The sequence below is a fragment of the Schistocerca nitens genome, chromosome 6 (assembly GCF_023898315.1).
Source record: "Schistocerca nitens isolate TAMUIC-IGC-003100 chromosome 6, iqSchNite1.1, whole genome shotgun sequence".
Classification (NCBI taxonomy): Eukaryota; Metazoa; Arthropoda; class Insecta; order Orthoptera; family Acrididae; genus Schistocerca; species Schistocerca nitens.
In genome coordinates, this window is record NC_064619.1 from 113,075,821 (window position 1) to 113,087,996 (window position 12,176).

Sequence of the window (12,176 nt, forward strand, 5' to 3'; positions counted from 1 at the left end):
TCATGGTTTCACACTTTTTTTGCGCCGTGTTCGAAACCCGATTATTATTTTAATTTTTCATTTACTAGTATCTACCCATGTCCGTGGAATATTGCTACACGAATGTTTTACAATGTATATTTAAATAAAGTTATCCTTATTCGTCTCCTACTTGTATGTCTGGTGAATGAATTAAAAATAAAGGAAATTCCCATAGTGTATCGTGATTCATAATGCATTGCAAGCGCCAGTTTTCGGAAAAGTGACCCGTTGTGCGTGGTTTCGCGCGAAATTATTGCCGACACTTGAAATCTTCGGCAATGTTAACGACGTTTCCTTCCCCAGTACGTTTCATACCAAGAAATGTCGTTGTGACAAACCTGGCTTCGCGCGATGGTCTTGGTGTTCTGAATATCTGTGTTTCGAATGTTTCTATGATCGCTATCATCCAAGGGAAAGCGCCAAATCTTCCTGAAGAATAAATATAAGTATAGAACATAAGAATGAAGAATTGATATAAGATTGAAGTAAAAGAATATGAGAATTTAAAAAATTGTAACCCCTGAATGTACCACACACACTTAAATAATAAATGATCACTTTTATTGTGAAGCCCAGTCGCAATTTTAAAATTAATATTATGCCATTGTATGTGTTAATTTCTTAATAAATATTCGTACATAAACCTTCTACGGATATGAGTAGATAAAAGAGAAAACTGAAATAAAATAAATTAACTAGCCGGCCGAAGTGGCCGAGCGGTTCTAGGCGCTACAGTCTGGAACCGCGCGACCGCCACAGTCGCAGGTTCGAATCCTGCCTCGGGCATGGATGTGTGTGATGTCCTTAGGTTGGTTAGGTTTAAGTAGTTCTAAGTTCTAGGGGACTGATGACCTCAGCAGTTAAGTCCCATAGTGCTCAGAGCCATTTGAACCATTAAATAAAACGCAATAATTGGGTTTTGAATGCGCGACGCAAAAGGAAGAAGAGACAGCGCTAGACACTAAGCTACCTGGCGAGCCTAGAACATTGGGCGCCAAATGTCACCTAAATTAGGTCAAAAACTTTGACGGTAGCTTACTCGGAAACGGTCAAGTATCTACGGATAGCCGCGCGGGATTAGCCAAGCGGTCTAGGGCACTGCAGTCATGGACTGTGTGGCTGATCCCGGCGGAGGTTCAAGTCCTCCCTTGGGCATGAGTGTGCGTGTTTGTCATTAGGATAATTTAGGTTAAGTAGTGTGTAAGCTTAGGGACTGGTGACCTTTAGCATTTAAGTCCCATAAGATTTCACACACATCTACGGATGAGCTTATTTTGGCTCCTCTTCCAGTGAGCAAAATTTATCGGAAATCGGATTATTTCACTTATCATGTTCTCCTCGTGAGTGAGAGTCCTCTGAACATCATCCCACACGAGCAAACCAGTTGCGACTTCACCAGATGTTGCTCACACCCGAGGTAATTGGGCTGTGAACGGCACTGATTAATAAGAATACGTCGATATAGCCGTAGGGTCGAGCTGTGCACGCCTGCTTTCATACCCCGCAGCTACAGAGAATAAACCGTAGCTGTGATCCTGGAGTCACTCCATGCATTGGCTAGAATTGCGAGTTGATAAAATACAGACAAATGCAAAATAAAAGTGAAGTGAATAATTTAATAACAAGGGTTTTATTCTAACGTCTGTAACTGGTAGACAACAGAGAATAACAGTGAATAATTTTTATTGAATAAAGAACATCTCAAATAAAATGGAAGTGGTTCTACAATAGCCAGTAAAAATACAGACAGAAAGTAACCTTATCAAATGCAGTAAAGTTGCGTTGAAAGCGTTAGAAGATTGGCAGCAGAATCTCCAAGCTAAATAGTCATCCAAGACACGTGAAAACTTAGCTCATTTTGTGATCACAAAACAGAAAATATTCACCAGCCCCTATAGTTGAGAGCTCAGCATGATTTACAACTTAAAATACGAGAGAAAACGAGTAGGAACTCATACTTTGTTATTCCAGAGTCTATAACGAAATCGGGAAAAGTCATAGTACCGTAGCGGCCGTTCACTGCCCAGAATCAGTCATCTGCATGACCAAATCAGGCATGTCACCACAGGCAGGTCTGCCTTCTCGCAGCACAAATATCAGAAGTGGCTAGAATCGCGCCGTTGATCTTTCCACTCAAAAAGTCTCTGTCTCCACTTGACCACTGCCTCCTTTGCATTGGCTGAAGGCCATCCCCACCAAATATACATCGTTCTTATATTCTGTAGACATAATTAGACTCAACTTGACAACTTCCAACACTAAACTACTGTATTACAACAATATTTAAATAAATTGAAGGTATGAACATTCCAGACCAATCGCAATAATTACATATAAAGGTTGGTTAATGTATGAATAAGCTAGTGTTGTTGTGCAACAGCGCTCGTGTTGAATGAGAACTAACTGTCGTTAAATATTGTTTGACCAATTATTACGTCTACCTAATGGAACTGTCCTTTGGTTCTCTTTTCAGTAGTGGCGTCAAGTAACACACGTGACTGATTAGTTTTTAAATTACTACGATTTTGTATCAGCAGTTGTAATCAATAGTTAAATAAATATCTGGAAAAAATATTCACTTGTTCATTAACTAAATACACAATTATGACAACATATGAGGTATTCATGCTGCATTCATTTGGTTTGTTACTGTGGAGAATACGATGTCCTAAACATATATTTGCATAATGAAAAGACATTAAAAAATGAAATAAATCAAGAAATAAAACACATACCTCACAAAAAGTTTTGCATCACCTCGGTTCCGAGAGTTCTGGAACCAGTACAGACACTTGGAATAGAGATCAACGTAAACATCATTTCCACCCATTTTGTTGCTCATTAAAACCACACATTGCATGTTGTACCACCGTACAGCGAGACCTTCAGAGGTGGTGGTCCAGATTGCTGTACACACCGGTACCTCTAATACCCAGTAGCACGTCCTCTTGCAATGATGCATGCCTGTATTCGTCGTGGCATACTAACCACAAATTCATCAAGGCACTATTGGTCCAGATTGTCCCACTCCTCAACGGCGATTCGGCGTAGATCCCTCAGAGTGGTTGGTTGGTCACGTCGTCCATAAACCGCCCTTTTCAATCTATCCCAGGCATGTTCGATAGGGTTCACGTCTGGATAACATGCTGACCACTCTAATCGAGCGATGTCGTTATTCTGAAGGAAGTCATTCATAAGATGTCCACGATGGGGGAGCGAGTTGTCGTCCGTGAACATGAATGCCTCACCAATATGCTGCCGATATGGTTCAACTATCGGTCGGAGCAGGGCATTCACGTATCGTACGGCCTTAGCTACCGGCCGGGTAACAGGTGCATAAGGCAAGACTGCATGCGAGAAACAGATTCTCTTACCCTCTAAACCCCTTCTTAAAATGTTGACACATACCACAAAAACTAAAACTAAGAGTATAAAAAACGTTAATAATCCCATCGGTAGTATATGTTGTCTGTCCATGTAGCCGAGTGGTCAGCGTGACAAGCCCTCACGCAGGAAGACTGGTTCGATTCCCGGTCGTGCCAGAGAGTTTTCCTTGGTGCGATGACTGGACTGGGGTACACTCATCCTCGTGATGCCAGTTGAGGAGCCACCTGAACGAGAGGTAGTGGCTCTAAGGTCGAAACGTCGACAACGGCCGGGAGTGCAGTGTGCTGACTCTACGCCCCATATCGAATCCGATGATGAATTACTGGGGATGACACGGCTATCGGTCGACCACTGCATGGTCCTCAGGGCCTGATAGCAGGGTTTCTTTTGTTTTCTTTTTCTGCACTACTTGGTTGTCAAAACTGTAGCACAAGAAAGCAAGACCTTAAACAACTGCTTACATTTGGGAGAACTGTTCTCAGGAAAATATGTAGACAAGTGGTGGGACTTATCTACTAGAGAATGGAGAAGGCGCCGCAGTACAGAACTAGAAGAAATATGCAATGTGTCTAAGATCGTTCGAGTGATGATAACTAGAAGACTCCAATGGGCTAGACATACAGTGATCATGATGATGGCATGTGACGGGGGCCTCCCGTAGGGGAGACCGCTCGCCTGGTGCAAGTCTTTCGATTTGACGCCACTTCGGCGACTTGTGCGTCGATGGGGATGAAATGATGATGATTAGGACAACACAACACCCAGTCCCTGAGCGGAGAAAATCTCCGACCCAGCCGGGAATCGAACCCGGGCCCTTAGGACTGACAGTCCGTCGTGCTGACCACTCAGCTACCGGGAGCGGACAGACATACAGTGAGAATGGGAGAAACGAGATGGCCAAAAATTGCAGGGACTGTGTCCTATCTCGCAACAGAGCAGTGGGAAGATCTGGGAAGAGATGGATGGATGGGGCAGCACATGACTTGATGCAGCTGGGAACCGTGAAGAACGGGATACAGGCAACAGAAGACAGAAGCAGATGGAGAGCGCTAACTGTGAAGTCGCTCGGCCTTCTGAGCCTGATCGCGTAGAGTAAAGCAAGTAAGTAATAGAGACACTGACATCATGACGAAAACAAAGTTGAGGTACCATTGTGGGACAAAATTGAAAACTCTTGAGGAACAACATAAGAAAAGAAAGAAAAGGAATATGACATTGTTGGACAGGAGACACGAGTGTTAGGCTCGGCAGCATAAACGGAAAGTGTTGTTTTTCTCGGAACATAAAGTCCACTTTCCTCAAAGTGTGTCAGCTGTGTCCTTAGTACAGAAGTTGAGTGACTATAGTGTATATGCGTATGGCGCTGTGACATTTTAAAGTTGTGTGATACTGAGAGACGGGACAGTCCTCACAATCTTTGCGATGTGTGGCGTGTAACTCAAATCCACGCCACAGATCGCTCCAGTGACTAGGAAACTATTGTCTGCGGACCGGGATTAACTGCCAGTTCTGTTAAATTTCAGAATACTGTCTTCATAGGGTTCCCTAACTCCACTGATAATGCTTCCGTTATCGGACCACTGAAGTGGTATGTATACACTGCCTCCAGAAAGTTCCTCGTAATGAGACGACAATGACGAAGACAGAACGATAGCCGGAACCAGACGGTCAACGTTCACACAAAAACAGTTTAATTCAACAACAACAAATACACTCCTGGAAATTGAAATAAGAACACCGTGAATTCATTGTCCCAGGAAGGGGAAACTTTATTGACACATTCCTGGGGTCAGATACATCACATGATCACACTGACAGAACCACAGGCACATAGACACAGGCAACAGAGCATGCACAATGTCGGCACTAGTACAGTGTATATCCACCTTTCGCAGCAATGCAGGCTGCTATTCTCCCATGGAGACGATCGTAGAGATGCTGGATGTAGTCCTGTGGAACGGCTTGCCATGCCATTTCCACCTGGCGCCTCAGTTGGACCAGCGTTCGTGCTGGACGTGCAGACCGCGTGAGACGACGCTTCATCCAGTCCCAAACATGCTCAATGGGGGACAGATCCGGAGATCGTGCTGGCCAGGGTAGTTGACTTACACCTTCTAGAGCACGTTGGGTGGCACGGGATACATGCGGACGTGCATTGTCCTGTTGGAACAGCAAGTTCCCTTGCCGGTCTAGGAATGGTAGAACGATGGGTTCGATGACGGTTTGGATGTACCGTGCACTATTCAGTGTCCCCTCGACGATCACCAGTGGTGTACGGCCAGTGTAGGAGATCGCTCCCCACACCATGATGCCGGGTGTTGGCCCTGTGTGCCTCGGTCGTATGCAGTCCTGATTGTGGCGCTCACCTGCACGGCGCCAAACACGCATACGACCATCACTGGCACCAAGGCAGAAGCGACTCTCATCGCTGAAGACGACACGTCTCCATTCGTCCCTCCATTCACGCCTGTCGCGACACCACTGGAGGCGGGCTGCACGATGTTGGGGCGTGAGCGGAAGACGGCCTAACGGTGTGCGGGACCGTAGCCCAGCTTCATGGAGACGGTTGCGAATGGTCCTCGCCGATACCCCAGGAGCAACAGTGTCACTAATTTGCTGGGAAGTGGCGGTGCGGTCCCCTACGGCACTGCGTAGGATCCTACGGTCTTGGCGTGCATCCGTGCGTCGCTGCGGTCCGGTCCCAGGTCGACGGGCACGTGCACCTTCCGCCGGCCACTGGCGACAACATCGATGTACTGTGGAGACCTCACGCCCCACGTGTTGAGCAATTCGGCGGTACGTCCACCCGGCCTCCCGCAACTGTGAAGTCGCTCGGCCTTCTGAGCCTGATCGCGTAGAGTAAAGCAAGTAAGTAATAGAGACACTGACATCATGACGAAAACAAAGTTGAGGTACCATTGTGGGATGGTCTCGCTCAAAGTCCGTCAATTGCACATACGGTTCACGTCCACGCTGTCGCGGCATGCTACCAGTGTTAAAGACTGCGATGGAGTTCCGTATGCCACGGCAAACTGGCTGACACTGACGGCGGTGGTGCACAAATGCTGCGCAGCTAGCGCCATTCGACGGCCAACACCGCGGTTCCTGGTGTGTCCGCTGTGCCGTGCGTGTGATCATTGCTTGTACAGCCCTCTCGCAGTGTCCGGAGCAAGTATGGTGGGTCTGACACACCGGTGTCAATGTGTTCTTTTTTCCATTTCCAGGAGTGTATAATCCTCTGACTTCAGTTGGATCTCGCTCACTCCGTCTCTTTCATTAAAAACCTTCTCCAACAAATTAGTGGCTCCAGAATATGAAACAGGCTTGTTCCTGGCCACCATATGCGTGCACTCTAAACCATTCACTTGCCTACAAAAACCTAAAAAACTTTAACACACCAGACCCGCCCTCTTAAAAGACATATGCAAATTACTAATAGTTTTCCATACTGGAACAAATGCTATGTAGATCACGATTGATCACTAAAACGGGAAATTCAGAAATCAGAAATATAATCAAGACAGTATCTCCACTCTAGTGTGCCAATGACTCCTATACCAAGGAGGGCTCATTTTCAATAGTACCTGTAACTCCTAGAAAATTTCCTACCCGATCAAAAATGTATGCCGAACCGGGACTCGAACCTTCGCTAACAAGCGCTCTACCTATTTAACTACCCAAGCACGGCTCAAGCCACGCCATCGCAGCTTTAAGAGGTGCATTCAAGTTATAAAACCTCCGATTTTTTTCTCAGGGCTGGAAACAGGTAGAAACATGCAGTTTGTATTGAAATACGTGTGGACTCGTTGTAAATACGTGACAGTCATAGCAACTCTACACTCGAAACTATAGCGGCACACGAAACTCTAGGTGTGAGTGAGCACCGTTTTTGATACTTAAAATGGCAACAAGTTCATATCAAGAACAGTGTGTAATTATTCATTTTCTCCATTTGCATTGTCTGACACCGATTGAAATTCATCGCCAGTTGAATGAGATATGTGGTGACGGTATCCTGGCTGCATTCAGTGTGAGTTCACGGGTACAAAAGTTCAGAAAAGTCTGAACATATCGTACACTAAAGTGTTCTGTCTGAAGAATATCCGGTGTATGAGTATGAAGTACGATTCATCGAATAAAAAGAGAACATACTCTCTTCGGATACCTAAAATAAGTTAGAAACCGAACAACTTTAAACAGACAGGCAGTGTCAAGAGCTTTCTCGAAGTGGACGTCCCGCCTTTGTCTGTATCAAGTGTCGACAGATTGCAAGTTGGATTTCAACAAAGCCCTCTCCCCCGACACCCATAAAAGTCAATTTATTGTGCATCACGCGAATTGCAGGAAGCAAGAACAATCGTCCGTGAGCTGTTATATTACCGGTTACACCTTTTTGTGTACAAAGTGCAAATGGACCGAGCACTGCAGCCAAACGATCGTCCTCTGCAGCATACTTTCGCGTGTCCCATGATGCCTTCCGTAGATGCTACATTCTCCATCTAAAAAAGTGCATGTTCCCAGATGAAGCGACATTCTACATTTCTGGTCATGTGAATCGCCGCATTAGGATTTCTAACTCCGAAAGCCAACACAACACAGGTCAAAATATACGTGATAGTTCGAAGCTTAATGTTTGGTGTGACTTAAGGCAAGAAACGGTAAAAGCCCATTGTTTCTTCACAGTTTTTAGTTAGGTGAATGAAGTTTAGCTCTGTACTGCTTATGCTAAAGATGCCGTCATTTTTTCCATTTTCCTTGTCCCTTAATTACTTCAAACTTCATGGAGGTATGTTCCATCTCTGTAATTACATGAAAAGCAGTTTGTTTTTTGTCATAAGTGATGCAAATGGCTCTGAGCGCTATGGGACTTAACATCTATGGTCATCAGTCCCCTAGAACTTAGAACTACTTAAACCTAACTAACCTAAGGACAGCACACAACACCCAATCATCACGAGGCAGAGAAAATCCCTGATCCCGCCGGGAATCGAACCCTGGAACCCGGGTTGTCATAAGTGTCTTTTATTTATGAAGCACGTTCAGTGGCCTGTAATACACATTCTTTCTTATTTACTCGTTTATAATAAATGGAGTATGTAGTACTTACAAGTATGTTACTTTGCTACATTTTCTAATGTTAGTCTCTTGTTTTTCAGTTCAGAAACAACTTTTGCAGCACAAGATCCGCGAGCTTACGTTATCGTTTTATGTTATTTACGCTTTCCAATGTTGCTAGTCTATTTACCAGGTCGTGATCACGCTAGCCACTAAAACAATAAATGCGAAATATAAGCGGAATAAATAACTACCCCCTTATCCTTCCCTCCGTCCTCTCTCTCTCTCTCTCTCTCTCTCACGCACGCACACACACACACACACACACACACACACACACATACACACAAAACAAATGAACAGATATAAAACCACACACACAACGAAAACAAAAGACAAAAGATAAAAACACAGTGACAGTTTGCAGCACTACACACCGTAAACACGAACACCTTCCACACAATGAAAATTGCAAATGAGGGGTTGTAATAAATGTGGGTGAAATAACGCCGGAAATCGGCTATCTGGATTATGGGGGCCGAGTAAACACATGTCCAGGACCACACACACAGATTAGTAACACTGGAAAATAAGTAAAACAAAACGATAATGTAACTTCATGAAACTTGTACTGCAAAAGTTGTTTCTAACCTGAAAGACAAGAGAGAAACATCAGAAAATGTACCATAGTAACATACTTGTAACTACAGTATAGTAGTTACAAGTTTACTGTCTATATAGGAACAAAAATATATTACAGGTCACTGAAAATGCTTGATGAATAAAAGAAGCGAAACGCGCATGGCAAGAAACAAACCGTCGTTCATTTCGTTGCGAAGATGGAATATACCTCCATTGAGGTCTAAACGTTTCTTTAACGACGGTTAACATTCAAGTGGCTGTCGTAATCTATGTTACTGCATAGCTTTCTGGATGATTTGATAATGAAGTTAGGCTCGAAATTGGTCACCAAGTAATACAGAAAATTAATACTGCAACTTTGGCGGTTCTCTTCAATTTATTGCTTAATTTGGAGAAGGGAATATGCTTACATGGGTATGCTCGAACAGTTCCTGCTACCACAGATAGAAAAGCTGCAGCCATCCAGTATCTTCTAGTATGATGGTGCACCCCCACTCTGTAGAGTGAACGTGCTGAATCACACATTTCCTGAGAATTGAATGGGTTATCATGGTCCCATCGCATTGCTCTTGCTCTCTCCCGAAGTCCTGCCATTAGAGTTCTTTTTGTGGGATTACGTCAAGTACACAACACCACTCAATGACATTGCTACTCTTGGGGCACGAATCAGTGAAACGATGCGAACTGTTGATGCTGCAACGCTGACCCGTACGTAGACGGAACTCCATTACCGGCTTGATGTTATACTAGCGACGAGTCGGCCATACATTGAATTTCTGGAATGCCAGAAAAAATGAGAGCTGCTAGATGTTTTACAATAGACCACTACGTTCCGAAGTTGTTAGCGTTTGAAATGATAACGGAACTTTATGAACGTCCGGTACATTTACACCCCCACGGCACGAACAGGAAAGTTGGCTAAAAATTCCCGACGGCCTGTCCACCAGCGATCCCAGTCCAAGGGGTCAGGCTGGCTGCTTATCTAGACCCGGATACGCCAACGTAAACAAGCGGCCACTGGAGATCTACCCTCTGGAGTCACGTTCTGCTGCAAGAAAGCTCTATTCCTTGATACAAGTGAAACATTCGCTGTTGCCTGCTTATCACCTGCTTCTTTAGGAGAGGCAATATCTTTACGCACAACCACCCATCCAAAGGCATCTTTACTCTCAGCTGTCCAACAACGAGTAGGAATGTGACGTCAATTATCTCGTGACAACCGAAATAGGATAATATACAAGGGAAGACCATTGCAGAAACCAGCAAGCAACGTGGTGGCCATGAAGAGGACTGTTGTAAAAATTATCTAGACGTCGGTTCCAGTAGTAGTTACAGTTTAAAAATAACGCGCCCTAAAGCCCAAAATGATGTTATTCGAAATAATTCTTCATAGAAGGATTAGGTTATTGGCTTGCCTTGGTTCCACCGTAACCTTTATTTTCCGGAATGTCTTCTGCAAGTAGTACACCATCCCCAACAACGTCGTGGCTCAGTCAGTGACATAAGTGCCGCCTACCACGAGGTGTATGGATTTTGTTCTCCTCTAATACGTCTACAGTGAGATACAATCGGAGCTATCAGGTGGGCTTAAGGGTTACTAACTTTTCAACACTAGCTTTAAGTAGAATTGCTAAAAGTCCTGGCAGGAAACAGCACTCCCAAGAGACCTTATACAGCGGAAATAAAGAAAAATCTGCTCCTCGGGCTGCTTTGTTGAATAGCCGGAATGCTGCAACAATTTTTGGGCCTTCGGGAATGATTAATCACTCTGCAGCGGTGTTAGACTCGTGCAGGAGACCCTCTGTAAAGTTCTAAGAAGGAGGGCAAGTACTGGCGGAAATAGGAGGTGCAAGTTACGATAAGTTCGTTTTTTGTTTTTTGTTTTTGACACAATAATCACACCAAAATGGTGAAACTTGTGTCACTTCTCGACGTAATCTCCCTGCAGTCACATACATTTTTTCACAATGTCGACGACATGCGTCCATGGCCACGAACGATTCTTTAGGAGTCTGATTCGACCACTGGAGAATTGCTGACGCAATAGCGGCGCGGCTAGTGAATGTGTGACAACGGACAATGTCTTTCATCGTTGGAAATAGCCAAAACTGGCGATCAACCAGGTCAGAAGAGCAGGGAACATAAGGAACCATTTCAAAGTTGTTGTCACGAAGAAACTATAGCATTGCGTTCTCCCGATTCGCTGGTGCGTTGTCTGATTTGCCGTTTTTCACACAATGCTTTAAGAAATCCTGGTAGGATGCATGGAGGACAGTTTTCTCATTTTGCAGACGTTCAGGCAGGATTCTGTGCACAGATTCTGCGGAAATGGCAGCTTTAGAGGCGATGTGTATCAAACTCATTCGGCGATTCTTCAAAACAACTTTCTCCAGTCGCTCTTTCCTGTCACACCGGCTGATGGGAGGCTGAGATTGTCTTGACACTGCATGTCTGTTTAAAGTTGTTCGATTTCTAGCTTATTTTAGGTATCCGATGAGAGTAGGTTCTCTTTTTATTCGATGAATCGTGCTTCATACTTATACACCGGATATTCTTCAGACAGAACACTTTAGTATACGATAGGTTACGCGCACAAGTTTTGAGTAAAAGCAATGTGATCTTGGGTTTCAATAGTATTGTCGTTGCCTATGCAATATTCGACAGCACTAAGTGAGAGAATCTGGTTTTGGTCACGCTGGTAAGCGGTCTGGCAGTAACTAACAGGACACATAGATACAAACATGGAAGATACTGATTTTTGGAAATATGGTTTGGTCAAGATTGATCATACCGCTATCAAGGGCGTCTCCAGACAAGTCTTCCGCCTGGAATCTCATTAACTGGAGTGGATTTGTCTTCAGTGATGGGTCTCGCCCCAATGAGTGGAGAAAACGTTTCTGGAGACGTTCTGGACAGCAACCTTACTGTCGCCTTTCACATGGCCCGACAGCCAGGAATGATGGTCTGGGATGGCATTTCTCTTCGTAGCAGAGCCCCTTTGGTTGCCATCCGCGGCACCCTTACAGCATAGCGATACTTCGACAATGTTCTACGCCCCGTTTTGTTGCCCT